This window comes from Fukomys damarensis, unplaced genomic scaffold, assembly GCF_012274545.1.
Source record: "Fukomys damarensis isolate Sample0158 unplaced genomic scaffold, DMR_v1.0_HiC HiC_scaffold_33, whole genome shotgun sequence".
In the NCBI taxonomy this organism is placed as follows: Eukaryota; Metazoa; Chordata; class Mammalia; order Rodentia; family Bathyergidae; genus Fukomys; species Fukomys damarensis.
Genome location: NW_022900945.1, coordinates 47596573 through 47623908, shown reverse-complemented (window position 1 = coordinate 47623908; position 27336 = coordinate 47596573). Strand labels below are relative to the sequence as shown.

At 39.2% G+C, this 27336-nt stretch overlaps 1 long non-coding RNA gene across 4 annotated transcripts in view; it reads right to left on the bottom strand.

The window, feature by feature from the left end:
- LOC104866950 overlaps positions 1-27336 on the bottom strand; it is a 191582-nt gene that overhangs the window by 32463 nt on the left and 131783 nt on the right. Inside the window, exon 3 of one of the 4 annotated variants that reach the window (XR_781621.2) lies at positions 18764-18889. The exons of the other annotated variants lie outside the window; for them this stretch is intronic. This is a non-coding gene — a long non-coding RNA (uncharacterized LOC104866950). Of the gene's footprint in view, positions 1-18763; positions 18890-27336 lie in introns of those variants that run through there. 4 annotated transcript variants of the gene reach the window in all.

Sequence of the window (27336 nt, the reverse complement as noted above, 5' to 3'; positions counted from 1 at the left end):
TGAGTTTGTGCACATGGTTTAAGCCTCAATGTCTCCCTTGGAGCTTTTACTTCTCTTCAAATTGGAATGTTAGGCATTGGTGGATAGATTATGTACTATGTGCAGAAAAAGAAAAGAGATCGTGTGTCTGCTTACCACAGATTTAAGGAGCGCGAAGTGAAAAGAACAGAACTTGGGCCTTGCATTTCAATACAATGACCCTGCCCACCAATAACAGGATCCCAGTCAAAACTTTGGACTGTGACCAGTCCATTTACAGATTTTCTTCCCTTGGATAGGGGAAAGTAAGGAGAACTAAAGGAGATATGAACAGAGACAAAATCTTCCCTGTGTATAAAGAGGGAATTTCCCACACAGTTTTTAATGTCTGAAAATAAGTCACTACAGATTTTTAACTTCTAAGAAGGAAATCAACATTTACTGATCATCTGTTACCATCTGTTACTACTTACATTGAACTAAGTAAATTTCTTCAGATTATCTGTTAAGCTTATTAGTTGCAAGTAACAAAGCAATTTTGACTACTTAAAGTAGAAGAGGAATTTATTAAATGAAAATCTGATAATTAAGAGATTGATAGACTGGGAAAACAAGCTTATACATTTTGTAGCCAAAACCAATTCCAAAAAATCAAATTATCCCATTTTGGCTATTGGAGTTAGTTCTTGATCCCAGGGAAGTGTTAATTTCAATCACTTTCTTGTTACCTGGAATGATAAGATATTCTATGCTTAGCTTGTACGTTCTTTTTTGGGGGGCCTCAAATCAGATGTGTTCCAAAGGAGCTTTGGTTCATTTGAGTAGCAAACAGCATTTAGAAACTGTAAGCTGGGCACTAAGAGATCCCATTGCTACTGGGTTGGTCTTTTTTCTAGGCCTTTCTAATGCATAGACACAGTGTATGTATTTATTTTATATATGCATCACATACATCTTGAGCTTATACTGATCACTGTTAAATTTAAATACTACCTAAAGGTGCATGTGTAGAGAGCTTGGTCCCCATGATGGCACTACTGAGAGGAGATGGAACTTTCAGTAAATGGGGCTGGTAGAAGGCATGCAGGTCACTGGGGTATGCTCTTGAAAGGGACTGTAGGACTGTAGCCCCTTCCACTTTCTCTTTGCTCCCTGGCCTGGGATATAAACAGTTTTTCTCTCCCATGTGATTCTTGCCATTGCCATATGGCACATTCACCAGAGGCCCAGAGAAATAGGTCTGCCTGATCATGGATTGGTACCTCCAAAACTTACAGTCAGACTAAACCTTTTTTTCTTTATAAGATAATTATCTCAGGTATTTTGTTATAGTGATAGAAAACGGACTAATACAATAGTTTCTACTAAAATTAAGGACTACAGACTTTGTACATAGTCTTATTGATCTTCCACCTATATTTCCTTTAACTTATTTAAAACTTTTGGTTCTCAATGAAACTGTTATGGAATGAATTGTGTTCCCAAAATTCATATACTGAGGCTTTAACCACAATGTGAACACCGCCTGATACACAGAGCAGGGCCTGGGCAGTGGCTTAGTAGACATGTGCCCAGTGTCTTTTTCCCTGATTGGACTTGAGTGCACTTGAAGCAATAAATTGATAGATTTTTCTTTAACACCAGAACTTTTCTAAAGTCTATTGCATATATATTCCCTGCAGACTGTACTATTGCTTATAGTTAAAGCTGCTTATCCTCCTATTTGTTGAGTCGGTTGACTTTCCTAAATAGGCAATGGTTTTGTCACCCAATTATTATGAGCTGATCTTCAGTGGGGATATTTTACCCCTTTGGGCTCTCTTTGCTTTCTAAATCAGAGGTTGGCAAGGTCCTTCTGTAAAGGGCCAGGTAGTAAATAATATAGGCTTTACAGGCTACCTAGAGTTTCTGTCTCTTTTTACTTAAAAAAACCCCAAAAAACAAAAAACATTAAAACTACAAAAATCATTAAAACCCAACTCATAAACAAACAGGCCAGAAGCTGTATTTGACCCAAGGGCCTTAGCCTGCTGAACCCTGTTCTGGGTCCTGGAATGCATGTTACATCTAGGGAGTGCCTTGAGGATTTCCTGGCCTCAAACCAGTACATTTGGGCTTTGCACTCTTGCAGAGAAAAGGCTCAAGTTTTTAGATTCTAAAGGAAAAGTTCTTACTCAGATTCAGAGTCCTAGGCAGATTCAATTTTTTTAAAAAAACCATTATTCTCAGCACAAAATAATCAACATGCCAAAAAAGGTATATTTTGGACTGGCTTATTCCGGTTTTCTACAGTTGTATTTTGGAGTGGTACGTGCCATCAGACTCTTACTCTTACACAGGAACTGGAAGGCACAGGAGAAACCTCCACTGATGTTTGCATTTCAAAAGCTCCTGGGACCTTAAGGAAGTATCTTCTCTTTTGTGGAATAGTGTTGCCCAAATTGAAACTACCAAAGCCAATTAAGAACCTCGAACAAAACTGTGTTTTGACAAGACTTATTTAACCAATGTAAACATTTATATACTCTTGCAATGGATAGAAAAATTTCTGAAAAATAAAAGGGAGGTTGGGGGAGAAGTCTCTTCCTTTATAATCAACAGAAATTTTAAGCCTGTTTGTTTGTTTTAGACCTGAAGAGTGATCCCAGGGCCTCCTGCATGTTGGGCAAATACTTTACAACTGAGCTACACACAGAGCTGTAAGCCTTTTGTTTTTTATTTACATTTGCCATTATATATCTTACTTCAACTGAGGAAACTGAAGGCCCAAGCTAAACCCATGGCTCCTGGAGGATTCTGCTGATATGTCATTGTAACTGTATGGCCAGATGACCTTCAGACTGGAACTCAACTGTATTATGACTATGTACATCATGGAGAATTATTTCTTCAGTGTTCTTTCATCAGAAATTTAAGCATATCTCTAGGATAGGTATATTTCACTGTAGGAAAAACAAGTTTTGAAAGTATGTTTTTGCTTTTTATTTTTTTCAGTGCCAGGAAATGTTTGTTCCCTCACACAGGCTAGAGAGCAGACACTCTACTGCAAAGCTATATCCTCAGGCTTCCAAATGCAAGATTTTGGGTTTTTTTTTTTTTTTTTTTTTTTTGGTACTGGGGATTGAACTCAGGTCATTGTGCTTGCGAGGCAGGAACTGGAACCACTGAGCTAAATCCCCGGCCCTTCAAATGCAAGTTTTTAAAAAGGGTTAAATTGGAGAGAAATTTTAACCATAGTGATATAGGGGGAAGATATGTAACTCCCAAACCTCCTAGATATCTGAAATGCGAGTTCATGTACTCTAAAATCAAAGAATGAATTCTAGGAACAACAGAGATTAAGAGTAGGGAAATTTATTGAGAAAAAGAGCTCCTGTCTAAGAGAGACAGAAGGGGGACTGGAAAGTGGGTTGCCCACTCATCCCCTATCTTACCTTGCCCAATGTGGACTCTGCTTTTTTGAAGCCCTGCTTGCTTCAGTGTTTGTTGAACCCACTAAATACATGCTTGATCCCTGGGTATGGGGAAGAAATTTTCCCATATTTCTTTGAGAGCACTGAGACACAAATACCAAAGCACATTTCTGGTTTTCAATTTCTTTTCATCCTTGCTGAGAATTTAAAAACAACCGAAAGCACTTGCTGGACAGCATTCCAGAATTTTCAATCACATTTAAACCCTCACATTCCCCTCTTGGGCACTGTGCATTTGATCCTAATCTCAGGTAGATATGTCACCTACGGCTGACTGGCTGAGAAAGGACAGGCCTGTCTTGGGTCATTGGCTGCATGTTTGTGTCAGAAGATCTGGGCTGTTTTTGGAAAGGAGGGAACATGTCCCTGCGGTTAAAATTGTGCTTCCTTCTGCTCATGTACACTGCCCTGGGTCATGGGCCTAGGTTTCTGAGTCTGCCCCCAGATTGATTTCAGCAGGGGCTCATCCATTCTTTTTTATCATCCAGCCTCACAGAGGTAAGCCATAGGGAACTAACTCCATGCCAGTGTGCTGTGTTATTTTAACACTGAATACTCAGCGAGGATCATCAAGTCATGGAGGGTGGGCTTTTAGCAGTGAGTGATGGCCTTGCCTTAGAGAGGTTTCTGAGCAGTGTTCTGCCTAAGGACATTCATATCACGTTCCATATAATAATGGCACAGTCAACACACTAAGTATTGATGTGCTTGATGATTGCTAACACTACATTATCTTACTTGATCTTCCAAAACTTTTAAGAGATAGAACATCACACTGAGGAGTGAGAGGCTACCTTCCCCAAGGCCACAGAGGCCTGTACAGCATTAGCATCCACCTCCTACAGTTGAGCAGCAGGCACTGAATTGGCGGCCTGCAGGCTGGAGTGTGCGTAGCCTACCAGTGCTTTTAAAAATGTGACCCAATATTGCAAATGCAAGTGATTTTACAAATAAACACATGCAAACTCCTAACATCTCTTAGAAATGGACATAGCTAGCAACACTGAGCTCTCAAAGTCTCCCGTCTCCTTGAGATGCTGGCTTACCTGTTGGACAGAGCACGTTCTGTCTAGGCTCCTGTAGAATCCAGCACAGCATCCAGTGCTATTTCCTCTGTGACACCTCTTGCTCCTAAATTGCCAACCCTTGCTATTGACTAGTCATGCTGTAGTCAGAGACTGCTATCAGCACCACAAACAAACTTCTGGGCCCTTAACTTATTACTCATTAAAAGCATGATAGCATGATTTGTGTTTTTTTGGGGGGCAATCAAGGGGTTAAAACCATTTTTCATTAAAACTCACGATTCTCCACTTGGATCTACTGATACCCAATAGGCAACAAAAGGTAGAACATAACTTGACCTTCATTTTTATGTCCTTTATGTAAAACTTCTGATATAAGTATGTTACCATGAGTGATAAGATCTGGGACTGGTCTCTGGGTTCTTGTATGTAACAAATAAAGAACCAGACATGACACACAAGGCAAGGAAACATACAAAGTTTATTAAGGTCATAGCATGCATGGAGTGAGCAGGATCACTCCTGTAAGAAAGAAATGTCAGGATCCCCAAGGGCATAAGGTGTAGGGGTTTAAAGTGTTGTCCTGATTCTAGAGGGGCCCAGCATGCATGTGTCCTGGTTTGGACTTTTGGAATTTTCCAAGGCAGACTGTGTGTGTGTGTGTGTGTGTGTGTGTGTGTGTGTGTGTGTGTTTCCATTATCTCTGCCACAATGAAGTAAGCCTTAGGACAAAGGTTGGGGGGTTGGCACTGGGGTGTTGCTTGGGTTCAGGTCAATGGAGGAAACCGGCTCTGTGGCAAGTGGAGGGGAGGAGCCCCATAACCACAAGTTGTACTATCTGTATTAGATATGTTTGAAAGGGAACAGCAATGCTCAACAACTAGGCCATGCACATGGATAGATCTGACTGGAGATTTTATTCAAGGAGTGGGAGCAGAGAGAGAGGAGGAAGAAGAGGAGAACAAAGAAAGGAAGGTCCTCCTCTCTCCTGCATGGCCTCCTCTGGAGCCATGCCATTTCCAGCGGGCATCACTGATTGGCTCTGACACAGTGCTAGGAGGGTAGCCATGCAGGCACCGCTGAGCACCATCTCTCTCACACACACACACCCCTGCTATTAGATCCCCTAACTGAGCCAGTCCTTGGATGCACTCTGCAGAGGCATGGCAGGCTATAAAGGGTGGTGATTGATCCTATTATGTTCCTGATTGTATCAATAGGGATAAAGGATAGGGATTGATTTGATGAGTTGTTTTCTCAATTATGAAAATGAGAATGTCTATAAGTCACTAGAGAATCAAAGGCTGGGATGCAATGATATCAGGAAGATATAATGACCCAGAGATTGAATCAAGGGCAACCCAACAGCAAAAATAAAGATGAGAAAACACTTAAGCAAGACACAAAGACAGACTTCCAGTCCACCAATGGCAAACAGTAGGGCAAAGGAGGATGAAAATCAGATAGGGAACCTCCACGACATTCAGAACTCACAGCACAGGAAGTAAAAAAACTGATCAATCAAGCTCTAGAAAAATTCCAAACAGAAATTATTTCCCAGATCACCATAGAGATGGTGAGCAAAATGAAAGACATGATTCGAGAATCCAGAACAGAAACTGACAAAAAATAGATGAGCTTAGGAACATAATAGAAATCATGAAGGCCCAGAATAAGAAAGAAATGGAAACAATGAACACCCAACATAGGAAAGAAATGGAATCCATTAAACAGATTCAAACAGATATCCAGGCGATTAAAAACTCTATTGAAAGCATATGCAACAGAATAAAAGATTGTGAAGATAGAATCTCAGATATAGAAGATAGGCTAGCAGACGGTGACCATGAAAAGAGAGGTCTCTTAAAAACAGTAAGGGAGCATAAGAAATCGATCCAACAACTCCTAGATGATACAAAGAAGAATAACATAAGACTGACAGGAATCCATGAAGTACCAGGAGAAAATGCAAATGACTTAAAAAAGATGTTCACAGAATTAATGACAGAAAACTTCCCAGAGGGGAAGAATTAGACATACAGATAAGAGAGGCATATAGGACACCAACTAGCCACAATAAAAAAAAAAAAATCTGCACCTAGACATATAATAATCAAGATCCCAGAAACCCAACAGAAGAACCAAATACTACAAGCAGTAAGAGAAAAGAAACAAATTACATGCAAAGGAAAGCCCATCAGAATCACAGCAGACTTTTCAACACAAACCCTCAGGTCAAGGAAAGCCTAGAGTGAGGTATTTCAAATCCTAAAAGAAAACAACCTACAACCAAGACTGATGGATCCTTCAAAACTCTCTTTCAAAATGGACAGAGAAATAAGATACTTCCATGACAAAGAACACTTGAGAAACTTCGTGAATACTGAAACAGCACTACAAAGAATTTTAAACAATATCCTAGAAAAAGACAATGAAGATCATACCAGGAGGCCCAACAGAGCAAATCAAATAGCCGAGGCAAGAAACTAAAAGGAGAGGACAAAAAACAAAAAGAGTCAACAAAAGGACAATAACATGACAATAATAAGACAGTACATATCATTTATAACTATCAATGTCAATGACCTCAATTCATCAATCAAGAGAAATAGATTGGCAGAATGGATTAAGAAGCAAAATCCAACAATATGTTGCATACAAGAAACACACCTAGTGCAAAAAGAAGCCCATAGACTGAAAGTGAAAGGATGGAAAACAATTCTCCATGCAACAGGAGCATAGAAAAAAGCAGGGGTAGCAATCTTATTCACAGACAAAGCAAATTTCAAACCAAAACTGATTAAGAGAGACAAAGAAGGTCACTACATCCTTGTAAAGGGAACAATCCAAGAGGAAGAAATGACAATCATAAACATATATGCACCAAATATAAATGCCCCCAACTATAATAACCACTAATACAATTGTAGTGGGGGATCTGAATACCCCACTATCAAAAATAGACAGATCATCTAGGCAAAAATTCAACAATGACATATTAGAACTGAACCAAGCTTTTGAATGTATGGACTTATTAGATGTCTATAGAGTGTTCCACCCCACAAAATCAGACAATACATTCTTTTCAGCTGCACACGGGTCATTCTCCAAGATAGATCACATACTAGCTCACAAAACAGGTTTGAATAAATGCAAAAGAATTGAAGTTATTCCCTGTATAGTATTAGATCACAGTGCAATAAGCTGGAGATCAATAGCATAAGAAACCGTAGGAACTTCACAAACACATGGAAACTGAACAACACTCTCCTGAACAATCAATGGATCACAGAGGAAGTCAAAGAAGAAATCATACAGTTTTTACAAATAAACAAAAATGACAATACAACATACAGGAATCTATGGGACACAATGAAAGCAGTTCTATGTGGAAAATTCATAGCACTGAATGCCCACATTAGGAAAACAGAGCAAGCTCAAATAAACAACCTAACAATGACTCTTAGACTCCTAGAAGAACAAGAGCAAGAAAAACCCAAAGCTTGAACAAGAGAGGAAATTATAAAGATTAGAGCAGAAATCAATGCAATGGAAACTAAGAAAGTGATACAAAAAATAAATGGATCAAAGAGTTGGTTTTTTGAAAGAATAAATAAAATTGATAAGCCCTTAGCAAACCTTATAAAAAAAAAAAAAGAAAGAAAAGGCTCAGATTCATGAAATCAGGAATGAAAAAGGCAAAGTCACAACAGATCCCCCAGAAATCCAGAGGATCATTAATACATACTATGACAACCTGTACTCTAATAAAATGGAAAACACAGAAGAAATGGACAGATTTCTGGATACTTATGAATTATCAAAGTTGAACAAAGAAGATCAAAACATTTTAAACACCCCAATCACAATCAGTGAAATTGAAAATGTAATTAAAAACTAACCAACAAAGAAAAGCCCAGGTCCTGTTGGATTCACTGCTGAATTTTACAAGATATTTGGAGAAGATCTACTGCCATTACTCTTCAGACTTTTCACTGAAATAGAAAGAGAAGCAATACTTCCAAATTCATTCCTGGAAGCAAATATCACTTAGATTCCCAAACCTGGGAAAGATGTAATTAAAAAAGAGAACTACAGGCCAATCTCCTTAATGAATATAGATGCAAAAATCCTCAATAAGATACTAGCAAACAGAATACAGAGGTTCATCAAGAAGATCATTCATCCCTACCAAGTTGGATTTATTCAAGGGATGCAAGGATGGTTCAACATACATCAATCAATTAATGTAATACACTATATTAACAAAGTCAAGGAAAAGAACCACATGATCCTCTCGATAGATGCAGAAAAAGCATTTGACAAAATTCAACACCCATTCATGAGAAAAACTCTGCAAAAAATTTGAATAAATGGTCCATGTCTCAGTTTAATAAAGGCTATCTATGAAAAACCAATAGCCAACATCATATTGAATGGCCAAAACTGAAAACCTTCATGTTAAAATCAGGAACAAGACAAGGATGCCCACTATCACCACTCCTCTTTGATATAGTTCTGGAAACATTAGCCATAGCAATTAGATAAGAGAAAGAAATTAAAGCAATAAAGATAGGAAAGGAAGAAGTTAAACTATCATTATTTGCTAATGATATGATACTCTACATTGAAGACCCAAAAAACTCCACCAAAAGACTTCTCAAATTAATTGACACTTTTAGCAGAGTAGCTGGATACAAGGTCAACACCCCAAAATCAATAGCCTTCTTGTACACAAATAACAGACTCACTGAGAAAGAAATTAGGGAAACAATTTCTTTCACAATAGCACCCAAAAAAATGAAGTGTCTGGGAATTGATCTAACAAAAGAAGCAAAAGACCTCTACACTGAAAACTACAGCACTCTGAAAAAAGAGATCAAGGAGGATATAAGAAAATGGAAAGATGTCCCCTGCTCCTGGGTAGGAAGAATCAACATAGTGAAAATGGCCATACTACCAAAACTGCTATACAGATTCAATGCAATATCAATTGAAATCCCAACACTATACTTCACAGAACTAGAACGAAGAATCCAAAAATTCATTTGGAACCATGAGATACCTAGAATAGCAAAAGCCATCCTAGGAAATAGACACATGACAGTGGGTAGGTATAACAATTCCCAATTTGATACTATACTACAAAGCCACTGTGATAAAAACAGCATGGTACTGGCAAAGAAGCAGACCTGAGGATCAGTGGAACAGATTGGAAGACACAAAAACAACTCCAGATGCACTCAGCTACCTCATCTTTGACAAAGGAGCTGCCGGTCCCCACTGGAGGAAAGATAGCCTCTTTAATAAATGGTGTTGGAAAAACTGGATCTCAACCTGACTCTTTTCTGTCACCATGCACTAAATTAAAATCCAAGTGGATTAAAGATCTAAATATAAAAACAAAAACACTAAACTTGATGGAAGATAAGTTAGGCAGAACTCTGGAAGACATTGGCATAGGAAAAGGCTTTATGAACAAATCCTCAGTAGCACAGGAACTAGCAGAAAGAATCAACAAGTGGGATCTCATCTTATTAAAAAGCTTCTGCACTGCAAAAGAAACCATCAGCAGAACTAAGAGACAACTGCAATGTGGGAAAAACTTTTTACCAGCTGCTCTTCAGAGAAAGGACTATTATGTAAAATATATAAAGAACTCAAAACAACCAGCCCCCCCCAAATATAAAGCCCCAATTCTAAAATGCGCATCTGAAATGAGCAGACATTTCTCAGACAAAGAAATAAAAGCAGCAAGGAAATATATGAAAAAATGCTCCACATCACTGGTCATTTGAGAGACGCAGATGAAAACAACACTGAGATTTCACCTCACCCCACATAGAATGGCTGCTAGCAAGAAATCACACAATAACAAATGTTGGTGGGGTTATGGGGAGAAAGGAACCCTTCTCCATTGTTGATGGGAGTGCAGACTGGTGCAACCACTATGGAAGTCAATATGGAGATACCTCAAAGAACTAGGATTAGAGGTTCCATTTGACCCAGCCATCCCTCTGTTTGGTATCTTTCCGAAAGAATTAAAAGAATCATACCACAGTGATATATGCACACGCATGTTTATAGCGGCACAGTTTGTAATAGCTAAAACTTGGAAACAGCCCTTCTGCCCATCAGTTGGAAAGTGGATAAAGAAAATGTGGTTTTTCTATAAAATAGAATACTACTCAGCCATAAAGAATGAGAAAGTAGATTCATTCATAGGTAAATGGGTATATTTTGAGTATATACTCCTAAGTGAAATAAATACGTCACACATATGCAAATATCAAATAGTTTCTCTAGAGTGAAAAACTAAAATAGTACTCAAGATCCTAACGGGACAATTAGCAAACAGGAAGAAAAGGACCACAGGTGTAGAGACAGTGAGAAGGATAGGGAAGGGGGAATAAGGGAAAAGGAAAAAAAATGAGAAAATGTGAAAATGGAATTAAAGTGTTTGAAGGTGGGGAGGGGAGGAGGGGGTAAAGAAAGGGTGGGAACAAGGGGGGAAAATGAGAACGAAGACCTGGCATGTAAGGGTACAAGGTCCCAGTAACGAATGTAACTGTACAGTCTACCTAGAATGTACCAATAAATTGAATAAAAAAAAAAAAAAAGGAAGGTCCTTTAATTGGTTTTGGGCTGGGCTATTGTTTATTTATGGGGAGTGGGCTAGTTTTAACCTATCACAGGCCAGGTTTCCTTTTATGTGTTCAGTCCTGCAGAAACAGGCTTAACTTTTCTGGAACACTGTGGCCTTGGGTGGGGGGACTAAAGATAAAGGCATGAGGTCATTTTAAGAGACAAGAAGCACCAGGAAAATGCAGCCTGTGATGGCGTATCAGGTCCCTAACAATGTCGATCATTTAAAATACATTAGCAAAGCAAAGTTTACTGCCCTAAATCTACCTTGCCTATCTTGCCCCTCTTCCTCTCAATGTAAGAATAATTGGAGTAATGTTCAGGATTCAGAGGGACATCTGAGCATCAGCCTGTACAGCCTCCAGTCCCATCCCCCTCCCTCTTGGAACAAAGACCTAGAAGTCTTCAGCCATTATCCTGAATTAGTGGTCACCTGGGTCCCTGGAAAAATACAGCCTCCCATGACTGCGGCAGTCATAAAGACAGTCATTTCATGGGAAAGAAACTGCCTGTCAAGCAAAGAGGATCTCTCTGAAGCTACAATATTAGAGCTGAGATAATGACTGACTAGAACCCGGCCCACATAGTTCTTTATAAAACTGGTCGTGTGTGGGTGGGCCAGTCTGATCCTGATCATCAGAGTGGATCAGATCTTATCTTCTTATCCTGCTTTAACTTCTCTCTTACTTTCCAATTAAGCTTTTTCCTGTAAATTTATTCCTTAGTTTTAATTTTCCTTATCACTTAAAGCAAGAATCCACCCTAGCTGGTGACACTATTCATTACCATGACTTTTGGGTGGTAGGTGTGTCCTGCACCTGATACAGCCCTAGAAACAAACTTCTAGGCTAATACTAATAGAGAAAACTTTTGTAAACAACCAAAAACCTACAAAATGTTAGGAAAATGTAGGATGACTTCTGCTTTTCTAACTAAAATCTGCTTTGTTTAATTCAAAATTAACAGACACCAGAGGCATTAACCATAGAATGAGTGAGACGCTGGGCTCATCCTGAAATAACCAGGGCACAATGAGGCCCCAAGCTCCTAAGTTTTGTGAACCATTTGATTGTAAAAGTGTCAAGATGAAAAGAACAATTGTTTAACTTTGCTTTTCTGACCTTGAGTACCCCCTTTCCCTGGGCTAGAGCAGATAGGCCTTTTGGCTAAGATCAAGTGTAGAATAGATAGCTAGAGGACTCTTAAAAGGTAAACTCCCTAACTACAAAGAATTGTTACATTTGGGTTAAAGTTAACTGTCTTGTGACCATGATTTCTATATTGGTAATGTGAACTGAGAGAATAACCATCTGAATGAGGCTATGGCTGTAAAACCCTATAAAAGAAGGAGCTGTAACCCTGTGGGGGTCCATCTCTGGCACTGCCTTTGAGTGTGATCAACCTTTGGTCAACAAAATAAATCTTTTATTATTTTACTTCCATTCTGCCTCTTTCTATATGTGTCACTTACTATTTCCTTCCATAACAATACTATGTCTGATTTGGAACAAAGAATGTAAGTATAAATTGCTGATAGTGGCAGATAGTTTGTGGTTAATCTGTTATAGGGCCAGGTTAGTTGGAACTATAGAAATGTGCCACACTCTGAATTAATCCTTTATTATCATAGCTGGCTAATTCAGAGCAGGTTCAGGCCTCCAAAAACTTTGGACAAAGGAAAAGCACTTTGTAGGGTCCTTTTAAAGGTTCTTCTATTAGGGAGGGCTCAGGGAGCAGGTAGGATGAGCTGAATTTCACAGGGGCAGAACTCTGCTAAACTACTGGGGGTCTGGGAACTCAGTTTAGTTAAAACAAAATATCACATAGGTGCAGGTGTCTTCTGTTTACAAGGTAGTAAGGATAACATAGTTGCAGACTCACACAGGATGCAGTGATTTGTCTGTTGTGCATTAACTGAGGGGACTCCCAAGGGGTCCTTGGGAAGAGGAAGGAAACCACCCAGAATCACTTGACTTTGCACAAATGGAGTCAGGTTAGCTATCATAAATCTTGAAGTCAGTTTTTTTTTCCCCCAAGGAGGATGACAAGATAAAGAGGTGGTATGGACAGTGAGAAGTGACTACTAACATGAAATTTACTCCTGGTTGTGCTGCAAGCTAACTGTGCGAGCCGTGTTGAGTCTCTGAGGTGGGAGATTAAAGGTGGGGAAAACCTGACAACCAGCCTTTGACCTTATGTCAAAGGTCATAAAAATCCATGCCTAACAGTTGAGCAAGATATTTCCTAAAAAGGGAAGACATGTGCAGAACAGTGGACTCAAAAATGATGCCAGGCTTATGACTCTGGAGCACTGTTCATGGGCCAATCTGCAAAGCACTATTCCTAACCCTCCATTTGAATCTGGCACTGTTTGCAATCAGAAGATGCTATTCCCAATCTTCCATTTACATAGGCACCACCAATCAAAAGGCACTGCTAATAGCCTTCATCTACACCTTGCAAGAGGCAAGGGAACTTTTTGATAGGTCAATTGTCCTATGCTATATTTACATGAGGTTGAAGCCAATCTAGGTATTTTGGATACTAATGATGCCTTTCCCCTTATCCTGGGGGGCTGCTGTGAGCCATCTTCACTGGCCCATTCTTGCCCTGAAGGGTGTACTTTATTTTCCACTTTCAATAAATCTGTGTCCTCTTTGCCTTTTCTCATCTAATTCTTTTATTCAGGACACCAAGGACTTGGAGTGAAGACTCCAGGCCTCTCTATCCAGTAACAATTTTCCTTTTCCACATCTATAAAAGGAAGATATTAGGGTGATGTTATTGTCAGATCAAAGGCTCTTCCATTGTTTGTAAAGTCAGTTTTCACAATGGGAAATGACTTTGGGAGTATATCTTTCAGGGGTAGACGATGAGTACAAAAGAATAACTCTGACAGGCTCAGATTCTTAGCAGCTGGGGGCTATGGGCCCACCCTTGTAAAGAGCAATTGGCTTGAGTCACTGCAGCCGTTTTGGAATTCCTTTACATTTGTCAAGGGGTCAGTCAGGGCTTTGCTCTACTTAGGAACCATAATAGGTGCTACTGGAAACATTTTTCACCAAAGCAAACAATACTGCTGGGAACTTTATTGTGTAGAACTTCACAATCTTTCATTGCATTCAGAGTGGCTCATAGGAACTATATGGTTTTATATTCTTTCACTCTTTTAAAGTACAAACTTTATCACAACAATGTAAGCCAGCTTCTCCAATTAAAACAGTCACAAAACAATAATTATCCATAATATTACTTTATAGGAAATAAAAAATAATTCAGCAGATCGGCATGGGTTCAGGGGAAAAAATCATAAGACACTTTTCTTATATGTGCTTTTGAACACTGGTGGGTCTCATAATTCCTTCAAATCTCTCATAGCTCCAAATAGATATTTTACTGGTTTCTTAGAATAAGTCATATTTTTATCAAAGTAATTTGTCTTAGTTAATTTGGTCTACCTGACACCCACAAGTTAAAGGAAGAAAGGTTTATTTCAGCTCAGAGTTTGTAGAAGTTTGAGCTCATAATCAGCAGGGCAGCATGGCAGAGGGGCATCACAGACAAGAAATGGTTCATGGCATGGAAGGTAGAAGGCAGGAAAGCAGCAGCAGCAGCAAAAGCAAGCCTATCTTTCCCTTTGATCTCAAACAAGATACAAACCTTTTGGGTTTTGCCACACACATCCAGAAAGGGGCTTCTGTCTTCAGTAAATTCATTCAGCCACACCAAGAACTATGCTAATTCCAATCAGTGAATTAATTTAGTACCACAACTTTCAATCCCAGTAGCACACAACAGGGATCCAGCCACCTCCCCAAAGCATCACCTTTGAGCACATAGGCTTCGGAGGAACATCTAGATACAAGCCGTAACAGTAGCCTATATGCCAGATCTTCAACTGCTTGTCTGAAAATTTAACTTTGTGCACGAGTTCCTTGTATTTCCCAAGCTTGGAGAGGTTTAGGCATATGTCTTAGGCCCTAAAGGACAGACTTGGATTCTTCTGGGAGTTTAATACTAATTGAGGATATGTGAGGCCTCTGTGATAAGGCCAAATGGATAAGACTGAGCCTATTCCCTTGGCTTTATAGAAACTGGCCCTACATCTGGGGTTAGCTGACATTCAGCTTATGCTGGGGCTGTGAGTCTGGTGGAGCAGAGCTTCTCAGACTTCAGTGAGTACCACATCACCTGCTTGGATTCAGGTTCTGGCAGGTCTGAGGTGCAGGCCAGGAGAGTCTACATTTCTACCAGATGATGCTGACGCTGTCGATGCCATGCACTGCATTTTTATTGCTAGGTCCTACACTAATGGTTTTCAAAGTGCGCTGCTTTGGAACTTATTAGAAATTCAGACTCTTAGCATACCCACCATCCCTCTTGATCTCCTGAATCAGAAATCCTGGATGTGTGGCCCAGCAATCTAGGTTAACCAACTTTCCAGGTGATTCTAATACATGCTAGATTTTAAGAACCACTGTCTATAACATTTTATAAGTGAATTGTTTTCCTCCTCCCCAAAATATTTAAATCCTAGCCTTTATTATTTGTCAATGTGACATGACTTGAAGATAGAATCTTTGAAATTTAGTCGTTAAATTAATTCATATTAGTACAGGCTCAGTATGATGATGTCCTTATAAGAAAATGCTTATTTGAAGACACAGAGACACCTAGGGAGAAGATGGTTGTCTTAGTTACTTTTTCATTGCTGAGATAAAATACCCAACACCCCAAGTTAAGAGGAAAGGTTTATTTGGCTCATGGTTTATAGAGGTTTCAGTTAACAGTTGGCTGGCTCCAAGGCATGGTGGGTGTCATGGCAAAGGGGCATCACAGAAGTGAAACAATTCATGGCAGGCCGAAGGCAGCATGGCAGCAAGCAGAAAGTGACAAGTGGCCAATGACCCTCTTTCTGTCCCTTATATCTTATCCAGACTACCCACCTTTAGGGTGGATAGCACTCACACCCAGGATGGGACAACTTTAATCCTACCCACAACTATGCCAAGCCATTCAGTGGACTGATTTAGTAATCACACACCCTTGATCCCAGCATCAAACACTCCTGATCCAGCCACTTCCACAAAACCCTGCCTATGACAGAATGAAGCTTTGGTAGTGGTGGTGGTGGGGATTTAGACACAAGCCATAAAATGGCTATGTGATGACAGAGGCAGAGACTGGTGTGTGACTCATCTACAAGCCAAGGAATGTCAAAGGAGGTCAGGATAAAACAGAATCTAAAAGAGGCAAAGACTCTCACTTTCTTGTTTTAGAAGGAGAATGGCTCTGCCAACACATTGGTTTTGAACTTCCAGCCTTCAGAATTATGAGTCAATAAATTTCTATTATTTTAAATCATGCACTTTAAAGTACATTATTAATGCAGCCCTAGGTAACAAATGCAACCATAAAATATTTTCCCAGCTTTGTGATAGAATAACAGGCATATACAGGGCCCAGGACCAGAAGTTTGATGGGTAGCAGGAGGCAGTAGAGAAAGAAGTAGAAGAAAATAAAATAAAAAATAAGAAGCAGTGACAATATTTAGTTTGAGATATTGTGGGGTTAATAATTTTTTAAAAATTGTTTTAAGTTAATTTAGCAAGAATTTAGCTAATGTTTACTAAATGACAAAATCAGTTTTAGGCCTTAGAAAAATCATAGTGATTACATTAGTATCCTTTTCCTGATGAAACTTCCAGTTGGTAGAGAAGAAAGATAGGACACGGGCATTTATCATTCAAGGGTAGAAGGTATACTGGGGTGAGGGATGCATGAGTACCAAGGGCAGCCACATACAGTTGTGCAGGTTGTGCACTGCACCACATATAATCTCTGACGTCTCCCTCAGGTCACATGGTACATGGTTGCTCAACTGAACATGTCTACTGCACTGTAAAGTTATAAGAAGGACATTTGATTAATTCTTCAGGGTCAAGAAAAGCTTAGATGTAGTTCTAAACTGAGGCCTGAACAATAAGTAAAAGTTAATCAGGTAAGGGAAGTGGAGGGAGGTATCACAGAACTGTGGGAGAGTGTTTTTATCCAATTAAGAGATAGTAGGTGCACCTGTAAAGTTCTCACTCAGGGAAGAGTTCTGTGAGACAGGAATTAATGATCTGATTGGATGTTAAGCATGCTCTTTGATTAGAGCCTAAATTCCCTCAAATAAGATCCATTTTATCATGAGACTGCCTTTCATTGGTCTCTTGAATATCCCCAAAGATGATTAAAAGTCTGTAGGTTTTAGTCATAAAACTGGCTGATGCAATTTTCTTGTAATAGACAACAGAAATGGGCTGGGGATTTAGCTCAGTGGTGCTACTACTTGCTTCAAAAGCTCAAGGGCCCAAGTTCAATCCACAGTGCCAGAAAAAAAAAATAGACAATAGAAATAATAGTAATAGTTTAAGGTAATAATTGTAATAGTTTAAGAACAGAACAGAATACACATTGGTGCTGTGTTGAACCTGTGAGTGTGCAAATAGTCCAATGACTTTTACCTCTACCTTCTTTTTTAGACAGGGGTTCTCATTTTTTCCTTGCCATTGAAGGTCATTTGCTAGAGTTGCATTTTAATGCACTCTGTTGTAAATTTGAGATTCTACAAAGACTTCTCATGCACAGAGACAGAACCTGTTCCAATTCTACCCTTGGACCAAAAAAAAAAATCAGTTTTCTCTTTGTCTCTAAGTGTGATTTCCTGATCAGGAAGTCAGGCCAAGGGGTTTGGCAATAGATTGGAAGAGGCAGCCACAGCTCAGAAGGGGCTGTGCAGTGAGCACAGGAGACACTGTACTGGCTACTCTTGGTGGCACGAGCTCCCTACAGAACATGTTGAAGGCTTCCCTAGCAGCATATAAGAGAATTCAGTCCAGACCAGCCTCAAGGAACCCCGAAGCTGCAGACCTGGGAGAAGCCGAAGGCAACACAAGAGAACAGAAGGGCAGCACACATCTAAAATCAAAAATTCCCAAATGGAAGAAATCTAACGGTCACAGTGTATAAGAGTCTCCCAACTCCTGCCTTCCAGTTCATTCCAGACCTTCCCTGTACTCAGCCCACCAACACCTGGGCACCTGGGGCAAACTGTCCTCTGCCTTCTGAGCACAGCTCTGACTGTTGGCACTCTCCTTCTGGGTTGAGTGAAAACTGATTATTTCTTAGCTTTCTTCCAGCAGAGAGCTTCTTTCCATAGAGAGCTCCACCACAACCTTGCAGGGTGATGTTTGAAAATATACCTTTTCTTTCTGTTTCTGCTCCTTCTCTGTCTGTCTGATAGAATTTCTGGCAAAATCAAGTAAAATTAGTACACAAAAATACCTTGAACAGATCAAGTGGACCTAGCACACAGCAATCTGTGGTAGTTATTGATGTGTCCGAGTATTACCATATTTTAGCTCTCTCTGTTCATACTTCATGTGATCCAGCTACAGACAGAGTTCTATACTTTGGGCTCAGAGAGCCCATTTTATTCAGTGCCTAGAAGACTCGAGGTGAGGAGGAAGTGAAGACAAATTGAGAAATTGAAATCTTTTTGACTATAGCACAAAGCATAATGCTAATAAATAACATATATTTAAGTTTTCTGAAAGAGTTGGATCTTAAAACACACATTTCATGAAGAACCACCCCTGATGTGTCTAAAAGCTCTTCCAAATCCGTGTTGAAAAACCTGAAATCCATCACTTCAACTGGTGCCCTGAGAAATGACTTGAGAAAAGGCCTTTCTCCATTCCCCCAGTTTTGGTGGCTGTGGCCCTGAAAATTGAAGACAGAAGATCGATTAACAAGAGAAAAGATTTATTTCATATGCATAACAGAAAGGAAATGAAAACTCCAAAGAGTTACTCAGGCTTAGAGATTTATATATCATTTTAATAACAACAACAACAATATATTGTGGAAAAGTAGCAAGATGAAGGAAAGGGGTTAGAGTTGCTAGAGGCAACTCTAAAGTAAATATGTGTGAGACTAATGAAAGATAAGTATCAATTTAGTTTTGTCTTGCAAATTCTGCACAGACTTTAGTGATTAAAAGGTAAACCTTCCTATCTTTTCTGGTGTACAGAAGGGAAATGTTTCACAAAGTGAAGTTTGTGCCCTGCTTTGTAGGCAAATAGCAGAAGGGGGGAAGTGCTTTTGTGCATGTGTGTGTCTGTTGTTCCTAAACTGCTTCCATATCAAAATAATTCTATTTCACAGTGGCATATTCCGAGCTCCCTTACTGTACCAGTGGCATGTTCTGAACTATTTGTACAACTGCCATCTCCTAATTGTCCCTGAGCAATGATGCTGTAACTAGAAGTTATCAAAAAGTCCCGTAAGAAAGGGTTACTAGAGGTGCAGCTGTGTGGAGTTTGCTTGGGTCCACAGCCCCACCCTCTGGGTCTCAGCAGAGGAACAGTGAGAAAAGCAGACACATGGGTACCTGCAGCCCCCTCACCCCCACAACCCACACCCCCACACGTGCCTCTAGCCTCCTGGCTGGGCTGGTACCTGGATTCATATGACAGAGGCATAAGGGGTTATAAAGGCCATTGTTCTGAGCTCGATTTTGATTTAATTCACAGTTAAAATGATAGATTAATAACCACCACAAATTGTCATTTTCCTAAATTGTGCTTGATGCCATTGTGTTGCTGATTGTATCTCTTGGGCTAAGGAGTTGTGATTGATTTAATCAGTTGTCCTTCCTGGTAATGAAAATGAGATTGCCTCAGAGTCATTAGAGACTCAAAACCTAAAGACAAACTATAACAGTAGATTGAAGTATTAACCCAGAAATTAAACCAAGGACAGTACCAACAACAAAAATAGAAATGAGAAGACATTCAAGCAAGACACAAGCACAAAGGTTGCTAGTTCATCAAAGGCAAATTCTGAAGGAAATGAGGTGGAAAAGTCTGATAATCAACCACCAGGACATCCTGAACTGATAGCACAGCAAGTAACAAAACAGATGAATGAGGCTCTAGAAAAATTCAAAACAGAAATAATTTCTGAGATAACTGCAAAGATGATGAGCAAAATGAAAGACATGATTAGAGACTCTAAAACAGAAATAGATAAAAAAAAATACATGAGCTCAAAACCATGATAGAAGCCATGATTGCCCAACGTAGGAAAGAAATGGAATCCATGAAACAGAACAGATATTAAGGAGATTAAAAACTCTGTTGAAAGTATACATAACAGACTAAGACAATCTGAAGACAGGATATCGATATAAAAGATAGGATGGTGGTCATTACCATGAAAAGAGGAATCTCTTAAAAAAAAGTAAGGGATCATGAGAAATCAATCCAATAGCTCCTAGATGATGCAAATAATAATATAAGACTGGTAGGAGTCCATGAAAAAGTAGGAGGAAGTACAAGTGACATAAAAAAAACTGTTCACAGAATTAATGACAGAAAACTTCCCAGACAGAGCAAAAGAATTTGACATACATATAAGTGAGGCTTATAGGTCTCGAAATAGCCATGATCACAAAAATATCTATACCTAGACTCATATAATCAAGATCCCAGAAACCAAACAGAAGAATGAAATACTACAAGCAATTAGAAAAAAGAAACAAATCACATTCAAAGTAAAGCCCATCAGAATCACAGCAGACTTTTCAACCCAAACCCTCAAGTCAAGGAGAATCTTGAGTGAAATATTTCATGCCCTAAAAGAAAACAACCTCCAACCTAGACTGATGTATCCTCCAAAACTATCTTTCAAGATTTTTTTCTTTTTATTGAGTTTATTGATACATTTTAGGTATACAGTACAGTTGCATTCATTATTGGGGTCTTGTACCTTTACATGACAGGTCTTGGTTCTCATTTTTTCCCCTTGTCCCTGCCCTCCCTTCACCCCTTCCTCCCCTCCCCATTTGCAAACACTTTATTTCCACTTTTTCATTTTCTCATATTTTTTTTCTTTTCCCTTATTCCCTTTGCCCTACCCTTCCCACTTTCCCTACACCTTTAGCCTTTTCTTCCTATTTCACATTATTAATTATCTCATTAGGATCTTGTGTACTATTATAGTTTTTCACACCAGAGTAACTTAGGGATAGGGAAATAAGATACTTCCATGACAAAGAACACCTGAGAAACTTCGTGAATACCAAACTAGCACTTCAACAATTCTAAATAATATTCTAGAAAAAGAGAATGAAGATCACAACTCCATGAGGCCCAAAAGAGCAAATTCAGCAAGCAAGGCAAGAAATTAAAGAGAGAGGGGGAAAAATTAAAAAGAGCCAACAACAGGAAAATAACATGATGATGGTGTTAATACATATCAGTTATAACCATCAATGTTAATGGCCTCAATTCACCAATCAAAAGAAATAGACTGGTAGAATGGAGAAAGAAGCAAAATCCAACAATATGCTGTATACAAGAAACACACCTAGTTCAAAGAAACTCATAGACTGAAAATAAAAGGATGGAAAACAGTTCTCCATGCGACAGGAACCCAGAAAAAAGCAGGGGTAGCTATCTTATTTGTAGACAAAGTAAATTTCAAACCAAAATGAATTAAGAGAGACAAAGAAAGTCTCTACATCCTTGTAAAGGGAACAATCCAAGAGGAAGAGAAGATAATTATAAATATTTATGTACCAAATACTAATGCCCCTAACTATACAAAAGAAATATTAAGGGACATGAAAAACCAAATAAGCACTAATACAATTGTAGTGGTGGACCTCAATACCCCACTGTCACAAATAGACAGATCAGCTAGACAAAAAAATCAACAACAAAATATCAGAACTCAACCAAGCTTTTGAACAAATGGACTTAATAGACCTCTACACAGTTTTCCACCCCACAAAATCATAATATACATTCTTTTTGGCTGCACATGGGTCATTCTCCAAAACAGACCACATGCTAGCTCATAGAACATGTTTAAGTAAATGAAAAGAAGTTGAAGTTATCATGTATATTATCAGACCATAGTGCAATTACACTGGAGATCAATAGCAAAAGAAACTGCAAGAACTTCACAAACACATGGAAATTGAACAACACTCTCCTGAACAACCAATGGTCACAGAGGAAATTAAAGAAGAAAGTAGACAGTTTTTACATTTGATGATAATGCCAATACAACACACAGGAATCTATGGGACACAATGAAAGTAGTTCTATGAGGGAAATTTATATCAGTGAATGCCCATACTAGAAAAACAGAACAAGCTCAAATAAACAACCTAATTCTGAATCTTAAGCTTCTAGAAAAAGAAGAGCAAGACAAGCCAAAAGTTCGTACAAAGGAGGAAATTATAAAGATCAGAGCAAAAATCAATGCAATGGAGACTAAGAGAGTGATACCAAAAATCAACAAATCAGAGTTGTTTTTTTGAAAGAATAAATAAAACTGACAAATCCTTAGTCAACCTTATTAATCAAAAGGAAAGAAAAGACTCATATCCATGCAATTGGGAATGAAAAAGATGAAATCAGAACAGATCCAGGAGAAATCCAGAGGATCATCGATACCTACTTCAAAAACCTAATAAAGATTTCTAGTAAAATGGGAAATATAGAAGAAATGGACATATTTCTAGATACATATGAATTAACAAAGTTGAATAAAGGAGATATAAAAATTCTAAACATCCCAATTATAATCAGTGAAATTGAAAATGTAATTTAAAATTTACCAACAAAGAAAAGGCCAGGTTCTGATGACTTTACTGCTGAATTCTACAAAACATTTAGAGAACTATTGCTACTACTTTTTTGCCATTCTAGGGAACAGTCATGGCAGGGGTTATCATAATCCGCAACTTGAAACTATGCTGATGACCCTCTGTGTACAAAGCCACTGTGACTTTTTCCCCCTTTAATTCAACAAACATTTATTGGGTGCTAGTATGAAGATACAGTATCGAATAAGACCAATATCATTTCTACCCTCATGAAGTTACTATTCCGGAGGGAAGATGATAAATGGACAAATAATCAATTGTAAGTGTGATCATGCCTTTGAAAAGGCAGGTATAAGATGTTGTTACAGGGTAAAGTAAGAAGCCTACGATAGTTAATCTTGATTGTCAACTCGACTGGATTAAGAAATATTTAATAATTTGATAAAGGACTTTTGGGTGTGTCTGTGAGGGCATTTCCACATGAGGCAACCAGATAAAACTGGAAAAGGCACACCCTAAATGTGGGTGGCACTGTTTAAGGTTGGGGACCAGATGGAATAAAAGCAAAGGGGAAAGTTTAAACCCAGACATACTCTCCTCTCCTCATGCATGGGTGGATGTTTTGCTGCTGCCATCTCCCACAAAGATGAGGCTCAGATTCTCATCCTCTGAATGCGGAATTGCTCCAGCAACTCTTCAGGAGGTCTTTCAGACCCTCCACCACACACCGGGACTACATTATTGGTTTTTTTCTGAGGCTTCTGGCTTCTTGGACTGAACAGCTGATTTCCCTAGCTCTCTGGCCTAAAAATGGCCTTTGTAGGAATATTCAGCTTCTGATCATGAAATCCAATCTAATAAATCCCCTCTTATTATTTATGCATTCTATCAGATGTATTCCTCTGAAGAACCCCAGCTAATATAGATTTTGGTACCATAAATGGTTTTCAATATAACAAAGGTTAAGGATGAAGCCCTTTAGTTGGTTTTGTGGTTTCTGAAGTTGGCTCTAGCTATGGTTTGGATCTAAAATTCCCTCCCACAAACTCTCATGTATTTGGAAGATTACCGGATCAAGGAGGTGATATACTCATCAGAGGATTCATTCATTGATGAGTTTAGTAGATAAAAATATACTGCTAGGAAGTGGGACCTGTTTGGAGGTGGGTAACTGAAGGCATAATATGGAGGGTTGTATTCTTGTCCCCAGCCCCTTCCTTCTTTCTCTGCTTCTTTCCTGCCATGATACGAGCTTTTATTGGTCAGGTCCTTGCACCATGCCATTTCCGCCTTGCAGCCAGCCAATGATGCACTGAACCCACTGAAACTGTGAGTCAAAATAAACCTCCCCTCCTTTAAATTGAAGGTATTGTATAGGTGTCACTGTGACAGGACAGCTGACTAATGCAGTTCTCTCATTTGATTTAAATTAAAATTGCTAATGCATTTCTTTCTGATAGTATAGAAAGCACTGATAGTCTATTATATAAATGGTTCAAAGAGATATATGAAGTAAATGTATTTGACACTCATAATTCAACACTTGTAAGAGGTAAGGAATTTGATATTTTTGGAAAACCAAGGAATACAAAGACATTGGCTGGTTTTCTCCTAGCATTTCTGGACAAAATAATAAAGGCAAAGAATGAGCTTGGGGATTCAAATTCCCAGCTGCAGATGTGCATAAATAACTTAAAGCCTTGTAAGTGCACCCTGAAGGACAATCTTCTCTCTTATAGTCATAGGGCTGAATTTTTCAAAACAAACAAACAAGCACAAGCTCTCATCATGTGATTGACTGAATTAAGATGAAAGTTTAACTCTCAGCCTCAAAGGGTACCCACAGCGAAGGCACTGACTGGACAAGACTAGAACCCTGTAAATTTGGATGAAGACTGTATGAAGATCATGATGAGGCTAGGTACAATAATGTTTAAATTCTGATGTGTTTACTTTGTCAGAAGAAGTGACCTTAGCACTTTTAGTGGCAGCAGCATCCCCACCCTCATCCTTTATGGTTTTGGCTTCTCCACCTCTGCCTGACAGAACTAATCTTTCATTGCCTGAGGAAACAGTACTGTCCTCTCCTGAGAAAGTTTCTAAGAAAGATAATGCTGATTCTCCTCAGGACTTCACCAACTCTTTTTTGCCTTTAGACCTACTGTATAGACAGACTGAACTTTCAGTAGGCCCCCGAAATGTGAGGTATCCAGTGTGACCCAGGATCAAGGTTTACTGTGAGTTCTTTAATTAATACAAACAAAAGATTTGGGGAACATATATGGGAATGGATTTTAATAATGTGAGATAATGGAGAAAGGAACATAAAACTGGATCTGCTGAATTTCTTGACATGAGTCCAATAAGCAGAGATTTTACATTTTATTTTATAACTCAGGAATTTTAAAAGGTGCTAATAATATAGTTGGTTGACTGAAATATGAATCAAGAGGTGGCCCACTATGAATGAGCTGGTGATGCCTAATAACCCCTGGTTTGCTGTTGATGAAGGGCTCAAAAGGTTTATGGAGACTGGCATGCTAGAGTGGATTTTCCACATGAAACCTACTCCCCCATGTTGGGATGGTTCACACGATGAACCTTTCACAGGCAGATCTGTGTGGAGAACATCAGCTTTTTTTTGTACCCGGAATTGAACTCACAATCTTGTGACCTTGTGCTTGCAAGGCAGGCACCAGTGTCACTGAGCTAAATCCTCAGCCAACACAGATTTTTTTGAAAACTCTATCACTGCGTTTCTGTGCTTGCCTTTACAATGACAACCACATTCACTCGACTGGGAAATGTAAGTGGCATCGATATATTTGGCCCCCAAGTGGCAGTACATAAGGGGCAGCACTCACCTAGCAAAGGCACTATGGGCATACTTAACATAATGGAGAGCAGAGGGAAGGCAATAATCAGAATAGTCTGACTTATGTAGACCTATGGTGTTGGCTAAATAATCTTATGGTCCTAGAAGTAAAGTAGATAGAAAATCTACTAAACTATTACTTCATTTGCTAAACAAGAAAACTTTCAAATCGTATAGATAAAAATCAACCTTGAATCATAAAATGATAGAATCATGGCCCCTCTACCAGTTCTCAGACTTGAGCCAGTTCATAGACCCAGAGCCCCTAAAAGAGGAGGAGGCCACATCCCCTCATGGATGACCCCTCATATACTACCAAAAAATTATATTGCTAATGTTTCTCCCATCCCTCCCCAAGGACACTTTAACCTCATTCTCCATCTTTCTTCTGGTAGACCATTTAGTAGAGTTAAATGGGGATGTGGTGGGAATATTTTTCAAATCCTTGATGGTGACACTAATTTCTGTAATCCCCTTATGGATGATACATTGTGGCTTTTCTTTTCTATTTTTCTAAGTATTCACAGCTCTAATGGCTTTCATTTGGCCTTGCCCATCAGAGCAGCCTTCACTCCACAGGTTAGGGAGCCATTGTAGGAATTCTGACAATTGCTAAGTATATATATGTATTCCAACTATTCATTCTGGGACAGGGGAAATGATCACAGCACAGGTTCAGGGACCCACCAGACTTGGGCTAAAATTCTGTGGATTACCTGACCTCTATAATTCCCTACTTCTTTTGGATTTCCTGTAATCAATGTCAGAACTAGTGTCTAGTAATCCTTGAAATATCTGACGACTTTCTTTTCTCCAATGTGCAGTTACCCTGGTAAAGAGAATGAGATGGATTGTTATAAACTCGAGAAAATGGTGACTCCAAGTGCAGCCGCTATAGAAGACACGGTTTACTTCCTTTGGCAGGTTAACACATCTCCTAGTACCTGGTATGCTGTTATTCTACTAGTGCCCCTTTCTCCACATGTATCCATAAGGACTACCAGAAGCAATTTGCTTTTGGCTGGCAACACTGGCAGTAAACATTCACTGTTCTACCTCAGGGTGAAGGAAAACTCTCCAGTTGTGTTTCACATTTTGATGGCAGAGATCTCAATTGTTTTTCTCTTCCCTAGTGTATGTGTGACCATGACATGTCAACTTGGCTGAATTAAGAGACACCTAGCACATCAGTAGAATATAATTTTGAACTATCTGTGGGGTATTTGCAGAGATGACTAGCATGTGGGGCACCAAACTGAAAGAGGAAGGGCCACCCCGCTTGTGAGTGCCAATATCCAGTGGGCTTAAATCCTAGATGGAATCAAAGGAAAAGAAGGAAGAAGTTGACACACTTTTGAAAAGATCCATTTTGCTCGAGCAGGTGTATCTTTTGCTATTGCCATCACCTGTGGATATCAGACTTCATTGTCTTCATTCTTCCAGCACAGACTCCTACTTTTCAACACAGACTCAGCCTTTCTCACAGACTCTTTCAGGGAGCTTAGTAGATGTCTTGAACTGATGCTGCATCCTGGATCCCTCTTGTTCTGCAGTTTTCAGCTTCATGGACTGAGCAGGTACTGGATCCTCTTGCTCTTCAAAGTGCAGACAGCTATTGTAAACTCTCTTGCTTCTGATCTTGTAAGCCTATCTAGTAAATCTTGATATATATAT